This window comes from Chrysemys picta, chromosome 10, assembly GCF_011386835.1.
Source record: "Chrysemys picta bellii isolate R12L10 chromosome 10, ASM1138683v2, whole genome shotgun sequence".
Lineage (NCBI taxonomy): Eukaryota > Metazoa > Chordata > Testudines > Emydidae > Chrysemys > Chrysemys picta.
In genome coordinates, this window is record NC_088800.1 from 15773627 (window position 1) to 15788905 (window position 15279).

Below are 15279 nucleotides of genomic sequence, written 5' to 3' on the forward strand. Positions count from 1 at the left end.
GCCCAACTTTTTAGAACTAGATAAATACAATACACTTCCTATGGCAAATTTCCCCATATCACAAGAGCAGTGTTTCCCAAACTTGGGACGCCGCTTGGGTAGGGAAAGCCCCTGGCGGGCCGGGCCGGTTTGTTTACCTGCCGCGTCCGCAGGTCTGGCCGATCACGACTCCCACTGGCTGCGGTTTGCTGCTCCAGACCAATGGGAACTGCTGGAAGCGACAGCCAGTACGTCCCTCGGCCTGCGCCGCTTCCAGCAGCCCCCATTGGCTTGGAGCAGTGAACTTCAGCCAGTGGGAGCCGCGATCGGACGGACCCGCGGACGCAGCAGGTAAACAAACCGGCCCGGCCCGCCAGGAGCTTTCTCTACACAAGCAGCGTTCCAAGTTTGGGAAACACTGCACTAGAGTCTTCCCTATTTTAAGCCAACTAGACTGTCCAGTAGATTCAGTCTTCAAAACCAGCTACTTTTACAGGTGCACAAATAGGTATAAGAACGGAACATGAAGATAGCTCAATATAATGCATAAACTACCAAATCAGTCAGCCTGGTATCAAAGCCCGGCAGGCAAATGGATTTAAAGTTCTTCAGGAAACAGGGGGAGCAGGAAGTAGACCATGAACAGTGAAGTGATACAAGGTACGAGAGTAATACAAGACCCATTTTTTTATTACCCTGCACATACAATCTCAAGCATCGCCACATTTGCTGCTGGCGTGGAAAGGGAGGTGACAACAAAGATGACGTAGTGTCAGGCTTGTTCTAGAGTTAAGACCCATAGAGTTTAGTGCAGCAAAGTGTTAAGTAATGAGACTAGAGGGGGAAAATATAATCAGGCAGAAAAGGACCAGAAGTGATTAAAGGGACTCTATGCCATGTACAAGATACCTGGCTGTAGAAAAGAGGAGTGGGGAAAGGAAGGCGTTTGCTCTGACTTGATTCTTGACATCCCCATCTTGAGTATGTGCGCGCGCACTCCTAAATTTATTGTGATTTTTGGCACCACCCACTCAACCCCCTGCCCAATTCTGCCCTGCCAGCCTTACCTCTGCTGTGCCTGCAGCTCCTGGGGTTCTTCACCTCCTCTCCAAGGCCGGGGGGGGGGAGACTGCAGCAGCGTCCCCTTCCGCCTTTCCAGGCTGGGGGGGCAGAGACGGAAGGGGAGAGGAGCAGAGGAGCAGTTCCATTGCTTACATGGAGGGGAGGAGGAGGAACTGCTCTGAGTTGCTGGGCTCCTCTTCCCTGCCAGTGAGAAGGGGCTGCTGAGGAATAGTGTGGGGAGAGAGGTAGATGTCTGGTTTCTTTGTGAAGCAGCTGATTGACTGCTCTTCCCCCTGAGGGGAGAAACAGGGAAGTCCGACAGTCAAAGGAAGTTTCCTCCCCCAGGCATGGCTGGAATTCAGGAGGGGGCTGGAGCTTGTCACACCAACAGGAGAATGGTACCAGCTCAAGCCAAACTGTATGACTGATGAGAGGTTACCGGAGCTGGCAATGCTGGATACATGGTACTTGCCCGTAGCTCTGTCAGGTAAAGCATTAGTGAAGCCGTATGAGACCTTGGTGCATACAGCCAGGTCTACACTACAAACTTACATCAGTCTAACTACGTCAATCCACACCCCCGCCTGACGCAGTTATACTCACCTACCACCCCCCTCGGCGTAGGAGGGCTTCTCCCATTGATATAGCTACCGCCTCTCACAAAGATGGGTTAACTACACCGATAGAAGATCTCAAGTCGGTGTAGTAGCATCTTCACTGAAGCACTACAACAGCACAGCTGTGCTGCTACAGCATTTTAAGCATAGTCCTACCCTAACTGACTCTATTTGGGCTGGACCTTCACTACTGAAAACATGAGCCTCTATTGCAGGGGTCGGCAACCTTTGGCACGCGGCTCGCCAGAGTAAGCACTCTGGCGGGATGGGACAGTTTGTTTACCTGCCACGTCCGCAGGTTCGGCCGATCATAGCTCCCACTGGCTGCGGTTCGCTGTCCCAGGCCAATGGGGATGGCGGGAAGCAGTGGCCAGCACATCCCTCGGCCCGCGCCGCTTCCCGCCGTTCCCATTGGCCTGGCGCGGCCAACCACGGTCAGTGGGAGCCACAATCGGCCGAACCTGCAGATGCGGCAGGTAAACAAACCATCCCGTCCCGCCAGAGTGCTTACCCTGGCGAGCCGCGTGCCAAAGGTTGCCGACCCCTGCTCTATTGCATGAGCTAAAGAGCTTACTCCTCTGCCTGGTACAGAAGTAGATTGATGAACTTGCTATGTAGACAAGCCAGTAGAGGGGGACAAAGACCCACACTCTCCTAGCGTGGGTCTTGCGCAATTCTAATCACTACCCCACAGGAAAGACTTGGCAAAGGTTTTAATAAGAATTGTCTAAGACTCCGGGGGTTGCAGATTAGTAAGAGGCAGCTAGATGTGTCTTATTTTTAACAGGCTTTTGAGATAGTTCACTGTCCTACAAATTGCAGGAGCGAGAGCATGGTAATAGGACAGGGCCCGGGAGGGGAGAAGGTTGTGGGCAAAGGGGCTGATCCAAAGCCCACTGAAGTCAAAAGGAGTCTTTCCATTGACTTTAATGGGCTTTGGGTCAGGCCCAAAATCAATTGCACGCAGTTCACCATAAAAATCTCAGTTGGCCATCAGCTTTCGCTAGTAGGTGGCCATGTGGTTTTCAAGCCATGAACATAGGAAATGAGAGTTTTGGAAGTGAATCCTTGCTTTGTGCTGCAAAAATAGATTAGGGAAAAACCATAGCAAGTGCAGTTAGAGGTGATGCTTTATATGAATCTTAGAACAGATCTTGTTAGGTCTGATTTAATTTCCTTTTTAAAAATCTACACAAAACATAAGTATAGAGCTAAATTCTGCTCATTTCTACTGATGCATGGTAAGTAGCATAAAATTCAGTTCATGGCATCCTCCTTGGGTTTATTTATTTATTTTTCAGCTGTGCTGCGTTTTTGCTCTTGAGGGAGCAGCAGCAGCAGCTAGAAGACCCACTTCATTTGCTTCTAAAACAGCTTGACTTCAGTTGATAAGTTACGCTATCTGCTCCCTGCTTTCACTTGAGCAATCTTGTGGCTGCTGGACATCACTGAAAGCATTTAGGGCAGCATCAAATCTAAATGCAGGTGCAGCGGGTCCCTCCATCTCAGAAGTGGAGGCGATTTGAGCAATAAAGACCAGGATTTCTCACTGCCACCTTTTTTAAAAGATGGATTCCTTTGTTCAACATATATTCCTGTTCTAGGTAGCAGAGCACTAACAGAGACAGACATGACCATTTAGATTAAGCTAAATGGCATTTAGATGAAACTATCCTGAAGAGAAAACTATGGTGTGGCTGTAAGATCAAACAGACATTTTGCATACAAACCAAAGGAACACTTGCATGGTAGGAAGGGACGACAGTGGTTACACCTCATGCTCTACTCTTGCTTTTCAAATGTTTTCATTTGGTGTCAGGCTGAGATGTATCCCATTAAATTGGGTCAGTCAATCCAGGGACGGCTCTATGTATTTTGCTGCCCCAAGCATGGCAGTGAGGCAGTTTTCGGCGGCACACCTGTGGGAGGTCCGCTGGTAACGCGGATTCAGCGTCATGCCTGCGGGAGGTCCGCCGGTCCCGCGCCTTCGGCGTCCCCGCCGCCAAATTGCCGCCGAACCCGCAGACCTCCCGCAGGCATGCCCGCCGAAGGCAGCCTGACTGCCACCCTCACGGCGACCGGCAGGCCGCCCCCCGCGGCTTGCCGCCCCAGGCACGCGCTTGGTGCGCTGGTGCCTGGAGCTGCCCCTAGGTCAATCACAGACAGTGATGTCACTCATCGCATAATTTTGGTGATGCTTCCAAAATTGTGCTAGCCTGAGAAAATTCCTTTCAAAAGGTTTTAGTCAAGACATTTAATTGATACAACAGTTTGAATGTTATTTAGTATTTATAATATGTTCACACCTAGAGGCCAGCCACGTAAGAGCCCTATTGCACCAGGTGCTGTACAAGTATATCTAACATAGCACTATAGCTAGATCTCTGATAGTCCCAGTAATAGCTCCGAATTTAGTCTCATCATTTCTGGGAGGAGGTGGAGTGCACCAGTACTTGTTGAAAATAATTCTTCTATCACACATTGTAGAGCAACACTGTCCTAAAGGTAAACTGGAACTCTGAGCTGTTAATTTTACAGAAAAAAACCCCAAACAGTTTAAGGATACAAATTACTGCTTTCTCTAAGGTCCCATGTCAGCAGAGCACTTCAGCACCTGCTTAACTTTAAGGTCTGGCCTTTGTCCTAGAACTCAATGGGACTTAAGTACATACCTAGAGTTAAGCAAGTGCTAAAGTCCTATTGAGTTCTGGGACTCAAGCCCATGCCTTACAGTCAAACATGTGCTGAAGTGCTCTGCTGAACAGAGAGAACCCCTGATTCGCAGCCTAAGCTGAATGTTGTGTTGTCACAGTTATAGAGCAAGGGACTCCCCAAGTATGTTTGCACTTTTGCACACGTATGCCTAATGCAGGCAAGACAGGGTCACATGTGTGTGCACACCTGCAATCCTGATTTTGTACACACATTTGGACTCAGTGATGGCCCATTAAGAACACTTCACGCTAACAATGGGCCACAGAAGAAACTCATTCTGCCAAGATAGCTCTCCCTAAGGATGCCTCAGACATGGAGGGGCCAATGGCCAACTCCTATTAGTCAGCAAACCATGAAAGGCCATGTGATATGCTCATGTGACCCTGGACTCCATCTTGGGCCAGTAACTTTCCACAAACAGGAGCTGTGGGCTTTGTTTGGGACAGTACAATTCTATCCACATGGCAGAGGATATAAAAAGACACCGGAGACATCTTCATTTCCTGTTTCATTTCTCTGGACTGGATTTCTAATAAGGAAGCTCTAAACAAGGACTGATAACCCCCCCCCAATTTGTTTGAGTGATTCCAGAGACTTTTGCAAGTTAACAGTTTATTCCATCCCTGCAACAAATACAATATAAGGACTTTGCAATCGCTTGTATGTATACGATTCCTTAAGCCATTTAAAATGCTCTTCTTTCTTTTTCCTTTTAATAATAAATCTCAGTGGAGCACATATCTGAAGGCAGATGTGGAAGGAAGCTTTCAGAGACACACACGTATTTCCCTTTTGAATATGCTTATTATAAGCTTATTGGCTTTACATAGCCACACCAAAATTCCTTATTGGTTTGCATTCAACTACTGCCAAATTGTTGCAATCAATAAGTGACAGAGACTTACTATAAGTGACAGAGGCAGCAGCATCTCTGAGCTGAAAGAACAATGCCAGACAAAGAAAGAAGTTACTAAAAAAGTTCAAAGGGCTGCTTACGATGGTTGCCTTCCCAGCTGTAGTTTTTAGTATTTGTGCATGTGCCACTGGTCTAGGAACCAAAAATAGAAGAGAATACTTAGAAAAGAGAACTAAATAGGAGGGGAAATTAAATAATTAACTAGGCAGGAACAGCTGCCATCCTCCTTCATTTGGATAGATCTCTACAGTATGTGCTACAATACACAGCTCTGGCGAATTCAAGTAGGTAAGGTTAGAACACTGATGACTGAGTTCAAAGAATGAAAGGTATGTAACATAGCATATGCCCTGCAACCATTCCCTGTTTTATTGAAAAGCAGGAGCTGCGGGTACAGTACTTTGAAGGTCAGCACTTCAAGAGCCACGTGCAAAAAATTAAGGACAAGGAGACAAATCTATTTTTTTTTTTTTTGGCTTTAAAGAACTCATCACTCTGGCATATCTAGCCCTTGTACATCATATATGCTTCCAATAGTCAGGTGGCTTTATTTTTGCCAAAATGTTAACTTTTACCTTGCCACATTAGTAATATTAATCTATGCAAATTCCACGGTATCCCACAAACTCAACATATTCAACTTCTCAATAACCCATTTTGAGAATGTAATTTGAGAATTTGTAATTCTATAATTTGTTTGCGGATGAAAATGCTCCTTATGAAATGGGCTCAATCAACATTTGCAGAAATTGTACTTTTTTATAGAGCACATTTATAAGATTAGTTCACACTGGAAAAAAAAGGGAATCTAATAATAGCCTGACTTCAGGTACAGAGCGCACTTAATTCCCAGTGACTGCAGTTGAAGGTGCTCAGAGCCATGAAGAACTGAGCCTTAAACTGCTGCTGTAAGATAGTGCGATGGTCACTTTAAGGGAAAGGGCCAGGGCCGGCGCTTCCATTTAAGCGACCTAGGCAGTCGCCTAGGGCACCAGGATTTGGGGGGGCAGCATTTTGTCGCCCTTGGCGGGAATTCGGTGGCGGGGGGTCCTTCCGCGCTCCGGGTCTTCGGCAGCAATTCTGCAGCGGGTCCTTCACTCGCTCCAGGACCCACCACCGAAGTGCCCCGAAGACCGGGAGCGCGGAAGGACCCCCGCCTAGGGCGCCAAAAACCCTGGCGCCGCTCCTGGAAGGGGCTGTCACCTGGATGTTACTAGGACTCATAAGCAAGAACGTGTTGGGAGATGTACGTCCCAGGAAGAGTCATGTGACTACTGTTACTTTTCACAACATAGAAATTAGATAAAAAATAAGATCCTCTTGCTGGAAGTTTGCTACTTAATTTCTTAGCATTTAGAACACAGGAGAATGCTCCCCTTTCACACACCCCTCCCCCCCAAAAAGCGAAACAAAGCAGGTTGCTCCCTAAACAGAGAGGCACAATTCACCCCATCCAAGGCTGTCTGCAGATCATCTGCAGCTAGGCATGGCTCACATGCTTCCCTACAGAACCCCCTAGTCTGCAAGTCAGACCCAGAAACCCCCTGAAATGTAAAGCCTACAATTAGAAGAGAGTTTTCAATACATCACAACTAACAGGACTATTTAAGAAGGTGCTTGTGGCTCATTTTGAGAGAATCCAGGTGGAGGGTAACTGTCAGCCAAGGGAGCTGAGAAAGTCTCAGGAGGGGCTCGAAGGGTAACATGCAGGGAGCAAGAGGTACTTGAGGAGGCAAGGGAAACGGGGCTTTCTGTCAAGAGACAGCAAGGATGATCAGACTAGGAGTCACCTGAACAGAAATAGTCACAAACCCCCTTCTGGGGGCTACATCTCCCACCATGCCTCTCCTTAAAGGTCTATGCCTCAGTAACACCCAGGAAGCAGCACCTGGCCCTTACAGGGCCCATCACACCCTGTAACTAAAGTAACTTCACTTACAACTTTTTTTTAACATAAGGGTTGACTCTTACAGGAGTCCCATGCTTTAAAAAAAAAAAAAAAAATCAGCAGCGCACAGAATTCTCAGACAGGGCTAGGTTACAACCTGGACTCAAAGCCTGCCGAAGCAGTAAGGGAGAGTAAGAACCCCCCCTTTACACTCCTGGATGGGGAACCCAGACTTTGGGTCCTGAGACACAGGAGCTAGAGGAGGCTACACAACTGCCCACTCTGCCACAGAGCAAGCGGCGAGGTCGTGAGCAGAGCCTTGGCTCTTCTACCTCTACTCAGAGGGCAGGGTGTTAGAGTTAGCTTTTGGAATAGGCCAGCAGCAATTTTTCTGCTCCCTTCCCCCAGAAAAAGGAAGCAGGGGAGGAGTGTGCCTCACGGGGCTTACCCACCGTCTCTTTGTTCAGGGGAATGTCTCAGGGCATCTCCTACCCTTTAGTGTTACACACGTCCATCGAGGTAACAAAAGGAAGCTTTATAGACTATTTCTATTGAACTGTGTCTTTTTTTATTGTTCAGTGAGGATGAAAACAGCAGCACCTGGGGTATAAGTAACATCAGTGATCGGTATGTGCTGTGGCATAATAGATAGTTATGGTATCGTGATTCCATTTGACAAAAGATGATTTTTTTTTAAAAAGAAGCCAAGAGCATCATGTCAAATATTATGAGACAATAACAGCCTATTAGTTCCAGTGCCTAATTTTAAACCTCATACCACCTAGAAACCCGAAGATTTTTTTTTCTTTCAAGGCAGCCTGTCAGCGCTTCAAGGTATAAATAAATAGCACAGTGATTGGTTCATTTCTGCCTGTCTTCATTCCAGAAATTGTAGTGAAGGAAGTGCTAAAGTTTTCTTTATATGTGGAGTCTTTTCTCTTCTTGATAAATATCTGCAGTTGCCACTGGAATGCATAGAACACACACATGCATATGGGGCCTTATCCTCTAAAGGTAGTGAGCACTCCCAGTTACCCCCAAATTAGAAAACTGACGACATGGACCACTCTCAGTTGCTGCAGTTGATGTCTGGAATGTGAAGCCACACATGGCTTCAGGATATAAAAATGTTATTTTGAAAAATATTTGACTTAAATTGGATTTAATTAAATTAATACAGGTTTTTTAAAACAAACTTATTTAGAAATAAATTTGAAATTGACAAAGTAATTTAATTTTTTTTGGTAAAGTTAATATCAAGCAGTACAAGCTTGCTGACAAGTTTTAAAGAAACAAGCCATTGAACTGGTGGAAGTCATTGGCTAAGGACCTGGAATCAGAGTTGATTGAACTGCTAAGCCAGCTTTCGACAGCAGCAGCTTCTTCTGCAGATGCAGAGAGAATATTTTCTTCTTTTCAGGTTTATTCAACTAGGTCACTTCAATGACTGGTTCATTCATTTATTGAGTTCATTCAATTATTAAGAATCCAGTTGGGAGTTTAAAAAGCAGAAAAGCTTGTTTTTCTCTTCCAATCTATGAATAAGAATTAAGCGTGAGGATGAGATCTACTAATTCTAAAATCTTGAAAGACGTAGTAGCCAGAAACAATCAGTTCAATTTACTACTTACAGATAACACTCACTTTGTTTAGTAAATCAGTTTTAAACATAAAACATGTTTTGATAAGGAAAAAAATTATGTATCCAGAATATTTAAGGTAGCTTTAACTAATAAAACATTTTAACATGCTCTCTGTGCATTTAATTGAATTTTAATTTTCATAGAATTAGAGCTTCCCACAAATCACAATAAAATGCATCACTCACCATTTTTAACATGAATAAAAATGTAAAATTTAAGACTGAATAAATAGAAGTTAAGCTATATAATGGCTCAAATCAATGTGGATAGGTATAGTTCATCATCATGGTTAGCAAAAAGAATTTCCAAGATTTGTATAAAGGCTATGTTTAGTTGCAAATCAACGTTTTAATATTTACCAACCAATGAGAATCACTCTCTCTTTAGACAAAGAACTAAGAAATACAAAGGCAAAATATGATTTAAAATCAAGATTTCCTGCTTGCTGATTTACATCATTAAAATCAGTGATTTAAATCACTGATTGAATCAGTAATCAGGTAATGGGAACAAGGATTATTGATGGCATCACTGAGCTAAAGCGACTAGTGATTTTGGGTGCCCAATCTGAGGTGCCTTTAAAGGATTTTAGAACATATTGAGCACCTTCCGTCTGCAAGTCAGTCTCCCATAAGGTATCAAGTTGCGCACCCAAAAATCACTAGTCACTTTGGAAAAATGTAGACTGTGGTATGTGGAATGCAAGAAATGCAGAATCAAGCCCTATATTAGGAGGATTCTAATTAACTGGATCTCTTCAAAAATATATGCTCTAAAATGAACACTAACAGTTATTTGAACTGGTTTCAGATAAAATATAAGAAACCCTGAAAAGAGAGTCATTCTCCAATAAACCAGGGTGAGGGGAACAAGAATTTTATTCTAGGTACTGAACGTTGACTCTCCTGTATATTGATATGATTTCCAGTGATGGTTCAGCATTTATAGGTTTTTTTTCCTAGTACCAGAATCTGCTTGGTATCATTTGTTAGAAGAGATTATTTCAATGTAGTTTGCAAAGTATTTTTCCCCTTAACACTTTTCTGTATGTAACAAAAGTGGACAAGGAGAGAGATTAAAGTCTGTCTTGGGTTTCTTCTAGTTTAGTAAAAAAATCATTCTTGTGCTCCTGGTTTGTGACGTTATGAATTGATTTACAAGGGCCTGATCCTGCCAACCCTATTTGATCAATGAATTCAAAGGGAGTTGTGTGCAATTAAATGACTGCAGAATCATTGGGGGAGGGGGAGGAAACATAACAAAAAACGAATGGGTAAAACATGGTCTTAAAGAGTATGTCTATATGGGGATAAAAAATCTGCAGCTGGCCTGGGTCAGCTGACTCAGGTTCATGGGGCTTAGGTTACAGGGCTAAAAGTTGCCATGCAGACATTCAGACTCGACTGGAGCCCAACCTCTGGGACCCTCTATGTTCACAGGGTCCCTGAGCTCAGTCTCCAGCTGAGCCCAAACATCTGAACAGCAATTTTTAACTCCACAATCCGAGCCCCATGAGCTTGAGTCAGCTGACCTAGGCCAGCCACAGGACTTTTATCCCCAGGTAGATGTACCCAAAGTCAATAGTAAAACTCCCATTGACTTTACTGGGGCCAGGATTTCACCCGAGTATAGGCAGCTCTATAGATGTGTGTGTGAGAGAACTAAGTAGCTGTCGTATATTTTGAGAGCAATGTAACCTTGGAGTGCTCTGTACTGAATTTTTGCAGAAATACTGAGGTCAGTGTGATTTCACTTGCTGGTAAATGCCACACTTTATGTCCCTTAGGCCCTGTGTATAGTGTGCCTTTGTACACTGATATAACTACACCCGTGCAAATGCTAGTGCAGATGCTTCGCACAGGTACAAGTTGGGGCTCAGAGTGTGGAGACTTCTTCTGATAAGTTGCAGGGTTATGTCACACCATTTTGAGGCACATTTTGCACAGATGCAGTGTGTCTACAGTAGGACTTTCCACCAGTGTAACTAAATTGATGTACTTGTACAGGTGCAAGTTTGCCCAGTCTAGACAAGCCCTTACTTTTCTGTCTGCAGAGATTACCTGCCAGGATCAAAGTTCATCCACTCTGAAGTGGAGAAACCCTGAGAAGCAGATATTTCCTCAGGAACTCCACTCCCATGAGGAAATTAAGAGAAAGGGGAATAGGAGGGAATTTTTCCTTTTATCAATCAATAACTATTTACCTGTAAAATGGAAGGGATTGGATCACTCAGAAATAAGAACATACGAACAGCCATACTGGGTCAGACCAAAGGTTCATCTAACCCAGCATCCGGTCTTCCGACAGTGGCCAATGCCAGGTGCCCCAGGGGGAAATGGACAGGTAATGATCAAGTGATCCCTGTCACTCATTCCCAGCATCTGGCAAACAGAGGCTAGTGACACCATTCCTGACCATCCTGGCTAACAGCCATTGATGGACCTATCCTCCATTAATTTATCTAGTTCTTTTTTGAACCCTGTTTTAGCCTTGGCCTTCACAACATCCTCTGGCAAAGAGTTCCACAGGTTGACTGTGCATTGTCTGAAGAAATGCTTCCTTTTGATTGTTTTAAATGATTAATACAAACCCTTTGGCCATTTGGTAACCATTTCAGGTCAATAACTGTTACTAGAGGACAAGTGTTTACATACAAAATCTCATTACCACCCAGAAGACACTCAATGGCCATAGACAATGAACCACATTGCCCCTATAGACAGAGGGTCAGATTCTCAGCTGGTGTAAGTCAGTCACAGTTTCATAGAGTTTAAGGCAGTAAGCTCACCTAGTTTGACCTCCTGAATAACACTGCCAGTAGCATTTCACCCAAATACCCATACTGAGCCTTATGACTTCAGTGGAAATACTCATTTACAGCATCTGGTCCATATTGATCAGGAAGTTGTCTCCAATAATCTGCAGATCCCATTTATCTGAATTTTTTTTTAATGTCCCCAGACAATTTTTGTTGAGCAAGATTGTGTGGAACTTGACTGACATTAAAACCTTCCCCTTTAGCTACCTGCTCTCAGCTTTGGTTATTTTAGGCACCAAGCACAAGTTAAACGAATCACCCCTCCCCTTTTCCAAGTGTTAGACGTACTTATCTCTTTGGCAACCATACTTCAACTCTCCTCAATGATCATGACTCATATATATCAGATTCAAGTAGAGATCAGCACATCCAGTCTGAACTATGGGTGATTTGCAGGTCAAGTTATCCATGGAGGAACAGCTAATTTGTCAGATGGCTATGAGCTGGAAGTGGGTGTTTTATTACTTGAATGTATTTACTTAACAGGGCCGGCTCTGGTTTTTTGGCCGCCCCAAGCAAAAAAAAACCCTGTGGTGCAGCCGGAGCGCGGGTGCAGGGGGACCGGCTGGGGGGGAAGGGGGAGCGAGTGGGCGGGAGAGAGAGAGAGCGCCCCTGCTGTAGCCCTGGCCGCGCGGTCCCTCCCACTGCGCCACCTCCTGCCGCCTGCCGCGAGGGCTCCGCTCCGGTCGGCGGGGAGGGAAGGAAGAGGACTGCCCTGCAGGGCGCTCTGGTTCTCCGCGCCGACGCCCCCTACAGGGCGGCCGGAGCGGAACAAGAACAAAAACAAAAAGCAGCCATGTCGCCCTAGGATTGGGCAGAATGCCGCCTTCAACAATCTGCCGCCCCAAGCACCAACTTGCTCAGCTGGTGCCTGGAGCCGGCCCTGTTACTTAACATTATAAATACAAATAATACTTTTCATTCAAGGCCACTATTTGGGTTACTTATAAATTGCTATACAAAATATCACCTACTTAGGTAGAGTTTGAATACTGTATATATTAATGATGCACCCAAAGTATCTCAGATTCAGTCAAGATATATTCCACTAATGAAGTCCCTAAAGAAAATCACAACAGACTTCCTTAGCTAAGATATTCTAACTACTTGGTTTTATCAAGAGATAACTAAAATAGCATTAGATATAAGATCTTCCTAGCAAAATTCACCAAAGAAGCACAAACATCAAAGAGTCTTAACTCTAATAAATTATTCTTATGTTTGCATTGATAAGAAAGTAGGATAATGCCCTATATGCATAACTACGAAATGTGCTATGGCTCTGGAACTTGTGTGTGACTTTCATAAAATGTGAATTTTAAAACCAGTTAATTTTTGCCTTACAATATGCCTGCCATTTTTCTATTAGATATCCTATCATAATATCATCATCATAGCCTGTGTGATTGCTCACTCTTAATGCAATGACACCAAATATTTTCAAGGAATGACAGTTGTACATGAAATTCAACTCACAAACTCAGACTAAATGTAAGCACTAACAAGTCATTTCTGATTTCCTTTCTGTACATGTAAGAGGAAAAACCACTGTCAATCAGACTATAGCTTTAAAAATGCATATCAATTGGAGACCATTCCTTATGATAGAATCATCAGTTCCCAGTTTAATTTCCTCCTCTGAAATAATTAGAGCATCTTAATTCTGTACCACGAGTCAAATGATGGCAAAATGCTAGAGATTCAATTATAAATCTGATTTTACTCACGAGCAACTTGTGTATTAATATCACTTTTCATGTCCTGTACTGAAAAGTAAGATGCATATTTGAGGACTTTTCCAGTAACTTCACTGAATTCTGCTTGAAAGCTTTGCTCTTCCATGGTCAGAAATGACCACCACTTGTCTCCCATATCGCTTACAACTTTTAATGTATGTGCAAGTTAAATTGCGCATACATTAAATATTATGATAACTGAAACTTATGCAATTATAAAAACACATTTCCGTAGCAACCTTCTCTCTGGGCATTTTACAAAGGTAAAGGATTACTGGAATAGTGACTTCTGATGTCAATACACTGAACCATGACAGCACTGAATAAATCAAGAGGAATGAGCTGGGTTTAAGGAAGTCTCTCTCTAATTATAGATGCTGGGTTAGGTTCAGCACTGACTAATACCCCATGCAACCCCATTGACTTATACTTAGTGAAGGAGCTTCAGCTGAGGTTGATGCTCTGTTATTATTGGAGTTATCAGTAAAGCTAAACCCCTGGAAGACGGCAAGATCAGACAATATGCAGTATAAATACACTCTATCTGGAGCAAAGTGGGGATTTCGCCAGCTTACAGTGACATAATAAATGTTGATCTGTGACATAACGTCCTGGCACTTAACCTGCAACAACAATCCATTCCCCACCCCTGCTCCCCCATTGAAATGGGGCAAAATCCAGAACCCGGCACATGAACCAAATGGTTAGGCAGAATACTAGGCAGGTGAGAAGGGGGACAAAGCAAATGCACCTTGCTGTCAAGTTGTGGAGAGTAACAGAGCCACTCCATACAATCGAGTGATGAGTAGCCCATTAGGAGCCCTTATGGCCTTCCCCCTTTCCCTGATTTCTGCTGTGCAGGGGATCCATGCAGAACTGTGCTGTATGCCACCCAGGGAATATACAGTCCTTGCATGGCCTATCATATCCCATCCCCCACTCCTCCTGCCCCTAGTTCTGCTGCAAGGAGAACACCTTCCCCACAGGGCAAGTTCTGGATTTGCCCTGCAATGGGTTGATTTGGCACGCTGGGTAAGTGTTCTGAATAGATTGTTTGCCACCATCTCACAACCCAATAAGTTTTAGTTTAAACACATGGCACTTGAAAACAGAGTTATCAGAATAAGCCTTTTAACTATAAATTGCAGGTATTAGAGATCTGTGATAATTGTCTTAACAGGCTCTAAATGTGCTTACAATGCTAAGAGAGAACAAATTGGATTAGGTTCTAGACAGGCTTTTCCATTTTCATAAATTGCTCTGGGAAGCAATAGGACTTCTGAAATGCAGGAGAGTTGCTTTTGTCAAACTGATTTTATTCAAGGATCCTTATGGAAGGGAAAAAAAATCCACCATGGCTTTTTAAAAGGGAGGGATGGAGAGGAGATAATAGATGTCACCTTAAACAGTAGGGGCCTAATTCTGCTCTCAGCATTCTCACTGCCAATCCAAAGGAAGCCCACTGAACTTAGTGAATTTACACGGGGGTAGCTGAGAGCAGAGCTCTCTCCTCGCAGATGGAGATGCAAGAAGTGTGCAAGCTAGACCAGCACAGGGGAGGTCCTTGTGTTTTCAAGGGCACAGATCTAAAATGGGATTCTGTAGGTCAGAATGTGCAAAGCATGACAGGTATGAACACTGGCATGATTTGGAGAATGGACCATACACACACACTGGGGAGGGGAGAAAGCCACAGTGCAGCTCTTCAGAAGCCTAAACCAAACGCTGCCCTCTCCCCTAACACCATTTTTCTTGTTCTGGAAAGTATCCAGATAGCCCTGTACTTTGTAGAAAAGGTAGACAGGGCCAATGCTTGGAGGGAAGGAACCCTATTAATAGCATGCTTAGCCCCTCCTGCTCTCCCTAAGGCTGCTGCAAACCTGCAGCTAATCTGTGGTTTTTGCT